We start from the raw sequence: 7,642 nt of genomic DNA on the forward strand, positions 1-7,642 counted from the left end.
TAAGGGCAACGTGATTTTTCTCTCTCCCTCTCCCCCTCCCCCTCCCCCTCCCCCTCCCCCGCCCTCTTTCTCTCTCTCTCTCAGTGGGAGTCCCTGGAACCATCTTTTCTAAGGGCAAACAATTACTTTTTTTTAAGTCGTAGTTTTCATAAACTGCAGATTATGCTTTTTCAAAATTCTGAAAACATTTTTATACCTCAACAAAGTGGAACAGGAGATAAGACATTGACCAGCTTAAACTGGTTTTGACTCCTTAAATAGGTTATTGATTAATCAAATCTTGAGGGTTTTTATAGAGACATTACTGCGCATGTGCAAGGCCGGAACCCACGTTTCCAGGATGACCCCGGAACCAAGAATCTTCAGTCTGGGGAACTCAAACAATAGAAATGTTGCCGTCGGACCCCCTTAACCAGCTGAAGCAATAAGTCCTTCAGTAAGGAAAATCCGGCTTCCATCTGCCATAGTACCTTGTTTACCATATATGGACTGCTTTGAAAACAAGCCAATCAGCTTGTGCCAAGTTTGAAATTTCCCTTACCCCTTAAATTTTGCCCCAAACCCTGGCTGGGGGAGACAGATTTGAGCCCTGCCTCCTGTCTCCTTGCCGGTCGACCTCGCAATAAAGCTTTTTCTTTTCTCAAAAGCTGGTGCCATAGTATTGGCTTCTATGCGCGCCAGGCAGCCCTTGCTCGGTGAGAATTCCTGGCGATCGCAAACGAACTAAGGTCCTGTGATCGCCTGGCTGAGGCACTGTAGCCCCCGGCTGGGTGTAGGCCCTCGTCATCGACCCTGAGTGGCCACCTAGACCCGATTTGTCTAGAGGCTCGGCTGTCGGGTTCCTGCTTCCCGCCGCAGCTGCGCACCAGGCTCCTCCGCGCTACTTTCACTTTTGGGGAAAGAAACAGCTCCTGGATCTTTTGGGTGAGTAACCTCATTAAAACGCGCTTGTGCCTAAATTGTCTAATAACAATTATTAGACAATAATTGTCTAATCAGGATTGTGGGTTAGAGTCCCACTCTAAGGGAGACAGTATGAAAAGTTCAATCCGTGGTCGGGGAACTAAGATCCCACAAGCCGCACAGCGCGGCCAAAAAAAACGTTATAGCCACCGAGGTACTCAAAAGATCCGGTTAGAATCCCAGGCCTTTGGATTTCTTTGTCTATGTCTGACTGTTTTGTTTGTTAGGAATTGGCTAATAGGGTTAACTATTGGATGACCACAGAAAAACTTTATTGAATCTGTTTTGTGTCATTTTGCTGTGGTCATCCTGAGAAAAAAACCCTTCCAAAATGGGGAATGATAACAGCGTACCAGACGGCACTCCCTTGAAAAGTGTTCTTTGAGGTTGGTCAATGTTTACCTCTAAGCCTATGAAAAAGAAGAAAATGATTTTCTTTTGTAACACTGCCTGGCCCAAATAGCTACTGGAGTCAGGGGGAAAATGGCCCCCAAATGGGTCTTTGAATTATAACACTATTATACAATTAGACTCGTTTTGTAAGAGAGAGAAAAAATGGGACGAAATCCCATATGTAGACTCATTTATGTCTTTATATAAGAGGAGAAATATGCATAAGGCATTTATTGATAAAATGATTGGTCAGAGGGAAGAACCTCACAAAAAGCCTGTTTTACCTGAGTCAAAGTCTAATGACGATCTAGTCCCTCCGTCTGCACCTTTTGCAGTAGGCCGACCGTCGGCACTTCCTTCTGTAGCCCCTCCCTCAGCACCTCTTGTGGTTCCCGCGAATCCTGAAGGGGATCTTCCTGCAGGCAGTGCCAAGGCTTTTACCAATCCTCCTAGGGCTGCTGGTCCGGCTCTGTACTCGCCCTTAGCAGATGGTCACAAAGGAATGGTCTCCCCTCCCTGTACCCTCCAGGGTATTCAGTTTGGCCCAGGGAACACTCTACCATAGGCGGGACAGTTTCCATTAAGGCAGGTCCCAGCAGGCTTGGATGACCAAGGCCAATCCAGAGCACTTGGAATCATGCATCATCGTTTATCAGTCATAGATTTACTTAATTATAAAGCTAAAATGCCATCTTATCAAGATGATCCTAGGAATATGGAGAATCTCTTTACATATATTTTTGCTGTTTTTCATCCTAACTGGGCTGACATAGAGACCCTCATGTGTATCCTACTCAGTCCGGAGGAATACAGCATGATATTAGAGAAGGCCTTCCAGGAAGCCAAAAGGCTTCTTGAATTAAAACCAAATAATCCAATCAGAACTCCAGCAAAGCAGGCCATCCCTGGAACTGAACCAGAATGGGATCCCAGTGACCCAGGGGATCAAGCAAGGCTGAATCATTATAAAGATTGTTTAATAACTGGACTGCAAAAAGGGGCAAACAGCTTCAAGAGGGTCCAGAATGTACAGCAAGGGCCCGAGGAGGGCTCATTCACCTTCCTTGAAAGGCTTTATGAGGCTTTCCGAAAATATACTGATATTGATCCAGAACACCCAGATAACATGGGACTGGTCAATTTAAACTTTATCAGTCAGAGTGCCCCAGATATAAGAAAAAAACTACAACGATTGGAAGGGGGATCATGGACACCAACGTCTCAGTTGGTCCAGATTGCTTTTGAAGTGTTCAAAGGCCGATACGATTCTTGGGAAAAGCAGGAGCAATGCATCGTGAGGCAGGTTGCTCTGCTCAGCTGTAACCAGTCAAGACCCAGCAGGACGTCTGCAGGAGAGAACAAACGACCACGGGTAAGACCCCGGGGACCTCCAAAACCCAGCCAGAAAGGCCATCCATCTGTTGGGCCACGACAGTGTGCCTTTTGTAAACAGGAAGGGCACTGGAAAAGGGAGTATCCCAAAAACAGACAGGGCCCCCTCTCCCCCAAGATAATATCCATTACTGGTGTATCTGGGGAAGTCTCTCAGAAACCTTTTCTACAATGGCTTGAATGTCATGTAGAGAAAACACATGTAAAGTACAGCTTTGTGTATGTGCCTGGATGTCATAGTCCCTCATCAGGGCAAGAGGTACTAACAAATTTAAATGACCAAGTGCGTTTCTCAGCAGAAAAAGTAGACACCAAAGTACTCCCAGGTCAAGACTGCGCCCTCCAAGCTGCGCCATTACAATTGGGAGACAAGCCTCAACCAGATGTCCCTGAAGAAATTCTTCAAAAGGTAAGAGCAGAAGTTTGGGCTGACGGGACACCAGGAAGAGCCAAGACGGCTGACCCAGTAGTAGTAAAACTCCATCCAGGTGCCCAAGCTCCAGAGTTAAAGCAATACCCTTTAAAGAGGCACGCAAAGGAAGGTATAAAGCCTCTGATAAACACTTTTCTTAAATGCCAATTAATCCGACCTTGTCAATCCCCATATAACACTCCCATCCTGCCAGTACAAAAACCTGGGACTATGGGCTTCCCTGGTGGCGCAGTGGTTGAGAATCTGCCTGCCAATGCAGGGGACACGGGTTCGAGCCCTGGGCTGGGAAGATCCCACATGCCGCGGAGCAACCAGGCCTGTGAGCCATAATTACTGAGCCTGCGCGTCTGGAGCCTGTGCTCTGCAACAAGAGAGGCCACGATAATGAAAGGCCCGCGCACCGCAATGAAGAGTGGCCCCACTTGCCACAACTAGAGAAAGCCCTCGCACAGAAACGAAGACCCAACACAGCCATAAATAAATAAATAAACCCAAAGTTTAAAAAAAAAAAAACAAAACACCTGGGACTGGAGATTATCATTTTGTACAGGATCTGAGAGCTATCAACCAAATTGTAGAGGATGTACATTCAGTGATGCCAGATCCTTATACTTTGCTTACAACTTTATCTGGAGACTTTTGCTGGTTTACAGTTCTGAACTTAAAAGATGCCTTTTATTGCATACCCCGAAGTCCTGAGTCCCAGGAACTGTTTGCCTTTGAGTGGAATGATCCAGAGACTAATATAAAACAGCAGTATTGCTGGACTGTATTTCCACAAGGATTTAAAAATGCCCCCACCATCTTTGTGGAGGCCTTAGCCAAGGACTTAAAGGATCTCCAATTAAATGAAGGAATCTTACTCCAGTATGTGGGTGATATACTAATCGCTAGTATAACTAAGGAAGCTTCAGACCAAAATACAATCCTCACTTTAAACTTTTTGGCAGACCAGGGATATAAAATCTTCAAGGGAAAGGCACAAATTTCTCAACCAGCTGTAAAATATCTAGGAATTGAATTATCAAAAGGAGAAGGAAACTTGCTGCCAGATCGAAGGGAAGCATTAGCTGGGGTGGATGTACCCACCACCAGAAAGCAATTGAGAAGATTCTTAGGAATGGCTGGGTTTTGCCGTATTTGGATTCCTAACTTCGGACTTATAGTCAAACCTCTATATGAGGCTCTCAAAAGAAATGCCAATGAGCCATTAAGCTGGACTGCGAAATGCCGTCAGTCATTCCGTACCATCAAGGAGAAAATTTCAACAGCCCCAGCACTTGGTCTCCCAGACATTAGAAAGTTATTTGATCTTTTTCTGCATGAAAGACAGAGCATGAGTCTTGGAGTGCTAACTCAAAATTTAAATACTGCCAGAAGGCCAGTGGCTTACTTTTCCAAACAATTGGATGTTGTAACTCAAGGATGGCCAGTTTGCCTCTGGGCTATGGCTGCAACCTGTGACCTTTTACAAGAAGCTGAAAAATTTACCCTGGCTTGTCCTACCACTGTGCACACCCCACATCGTGTGCAACTTTTACTTGAACAAAAGGGCCGATATTGGCTTACTTTGGGGAGGCTGGGCAAATACCAGACCATACTATTTGACAACCCAAAGGTAACATTAAAAGAAGTATCTGCTTTAAACCCAGCCTCTCTGCTCCCCAGAAGAACCTGTTCATGATTGTACACGAAAACAGAAGAACCTGTTCACGACTGTATACGAAAAATTGAAGAAGAGTATTCTAGAAGACCTGACCTGACTGATCAGCCTTCAGAGAATCCAGATATGGAAATGTTTGCAGTTGGGAACAGCTTCATGGATCATGGACTCCGAAAAGCTGGATATGCAGTAGCAACTCATCAGGAGGTCCTAGAAGCAGAAGCCTTCCCTCCAGGTATGTCTGTCCAGAAGGCAGAGCTCGTAGCCCTCAGGAGAGCCCTGCATCTTGGAGCTAAGAAAAAGGTAACCATTTATACTGCTTCTAAGTATGCCTTCTCTGTCATGCATGCACATGGGGCCATGTGGAAAAAGAGAGGTCAACTAACATCAGGAAAGAAAAAAATTAAACATGCAGAGGAGATACTGGCCTTATTAAACTCTGTTTTAATGCTGGAAGAAGTAGCCATAGTACATTGCCTGCACCAAAAGACTGATAGCTGTATAGCTAAAGGAAATAATTTGGCTGAACACGCAGCAAAACAGGCGACCAGAGCCAAACACCCTAGCACTCATTCAAAGTGTGGACCTGTCCCTGTTTAAGCCTCAGTATTCAAAAATGGATCTAGAGAGAGATGATGAATGGGGATTTCACGCTGACTCTTGAGACGTAGATGGTGATCAGTACCAAACAAACAAGGAAGGCTGGATATATAATGAACAGGGATTAGTGCTTATGCCCCAACATTTAATGGAAAGAATTATTACTCATCTATATCAAGGGAAGGATGCAACCTATCATTGGCTACAAAAGTTTATTGTTAGTCCATAAATGCAAAGGACCATCCAAAAGGTAATACAAAATTGCCTGATTTGCACCAGAAACAATCCTAAAGCCGGGCCACCTCCAATATTCAAAGGGGTGCAAACCCGAGGGACAGAACCAAGAGATGCCTGGCAAATAGACTTTACTGTTATGCCAAGAGCCATGGGACATTATAGATATTTGCTGGTATTTGTGGACACCTTCACAGGATGAGTCAAAGCTTTTCTGTGCTAGAGAGAGAAAGCTTCCTAGGTAAAAAGGCCTTACTAAAAGAAATTAGCCCTCATTTTGGGTTGCCTCTTTCAATTCAAAGTGACAGTGGAGGAGCTTTCATAGCCAAGGTAACTCAAGGGGTATCTGGGGCCCTCAAACTACAATAGAAGTTACATGCTTCATGGAGCCCTCATGACTGAAATGATGAATCATACCTTGAAAGAGACAATCACCGAAGTATGTCAAAAAACCAACTTCATTTGAGATGATGTCTTAACAGTTGTCCTGCTGAGGGTAAGAGTAGCCCCTAGAAGCAAGCGCCACTTGAGCCCTTATGAAACGTTAATGGGAGACCCTTCCTTAAGACTAAGTATTATTGCTGTCTTGAAAGTGATCTCATTGTAAAAGAATTAAATACTATAAAATGTGTACAGTCTCTTGGTGCTATCTTATTTTCTGTATATAAATATGCCTCTAGCCAATTAACATTTCCCGCAGACATTCCTGTGCACTGCATAAGCCCAGGGAATTGGGTCCTCCTCAAACTTGTAAAAATTACTGCCCTGAGGATCAACTGCAACCCAAGTGGATTGGAGCCTATGAAGTCCTTCTGGTTACACATTCTTCAGTAGAGCTAAAAGGAGTTAAACCTTGGATACACCCCTCCAGAGTAAAAATAGTACCCATTTCTAACCAGCACCCCCCTTGTCCCCTTTACAATTCCCGAACAGGGCACGCTCTCCATGGACAGGAGGAAGTAGGAGGACCCAACCTTCCTAACACCAGAGGGGCCTGGAAACCCACCACTGATTTCTCGGCCCCTAATTACACTTGTGAACCCTTAACTGAACTTAAGTTACTTTTCAAATAGAAACAGGACAGCTAAGTCTCCACCTGGTCAGGAAGAGAAGACAAGGACATCTTGAAGGTAGACAGCTCCGCCCAGAAGTCTGGACCAGGCCGATATAAATCCAAATTCAATCACTAAGAATGTTAAAAATAACATGTTTTCACTGGTTCCCAAAGAATAAGGTCTGTTTTTGGAGGACTGTTAAAATTAGGAATCATAGTTCTGTGTATCATGGGGTTAATCTTTTTACTCACCAAATTTTTTACTTATTGTCTATCTCATATATTTAAAAAGGCCTCCCCCACTCACATGTTGGTTGCCAAAGACTTAAGCGTTCAAAGTGGGACTCGTGAATATTTACAATCAAGTGCAAAAACAATTTTATTCCTCTTATAAAAATCTATGCCCCTTCTCAGCAGGAAGCAGCTAGAGCGGTCGTCGCCCTATTTCCCTTAAGATTGAGGAATGTACAAAGTAAAAGGGGGGGACTAAAACAGCACATAAAACATTGACCTGCTTACCCTGGTTTTGTCTCCTTAAATAGGTTGTTGACTAATCAAACCTTGAGTTATTTTACAGAGACAGCACTCCCATGTGCAAGACAGGAACCCATGTCTCCAGGATGACCCCAGAACCAAGAATCTTCAGTCTGCAGAACTCAAACAATAGACATGTTGCCACTGGAGCCCTTTACCAAGCAAGAAGTTCTTCAATAAGAAAAATCCAGCTTCCAGCTGCCCAAATAGCTTGATTCCAATCAGCTTCTGACCGTCAACACTAGCCAATAAGCTTGTGCCAAGTTTGAAATTCCCCTAACTTCTTACATTTTGCCCTGAACACTGGACAGGGAGATAGATTTGAGCCCTGCCTCCTGTCGGTTAACTCACAATAAAATGCTTTATTTTCTCAAAA

General features: G+C 44.4%; 1 long non-coding RNA gene across 1 annotated transcript; it reads left to right on the plus strand.

Moving 5' to 3' along the window:
* Window positions 1-5,078: 5,078 nt before the first annotated feature.
* Window positions 5,079-7,642, plus strand: LOC133087545 (uncharacterized). Its single transcript, XR_009700412.1, has 2 exons — window positions 5,079-5,147; window positions 7,310-7,642. It is a non-coding gene; the product is annotated as an uncharacterized LOC133087545 (long non-coding RNA).

Source organism: Eubalaena glacialis, chromosome 3, assembly GCF_028564815.1.
Source record: "Eubalaena glacialis isolate mEubGla1 chromosome 3, mEubGla1.1.hap2.+ XY, whole genome shotgun sequence".
NCBI lineage: Eukaryota > Metazoa > Chordata > Mammalia > Artiodactyla > Balaenidae > Eubalaena > Eubalaena glacialis.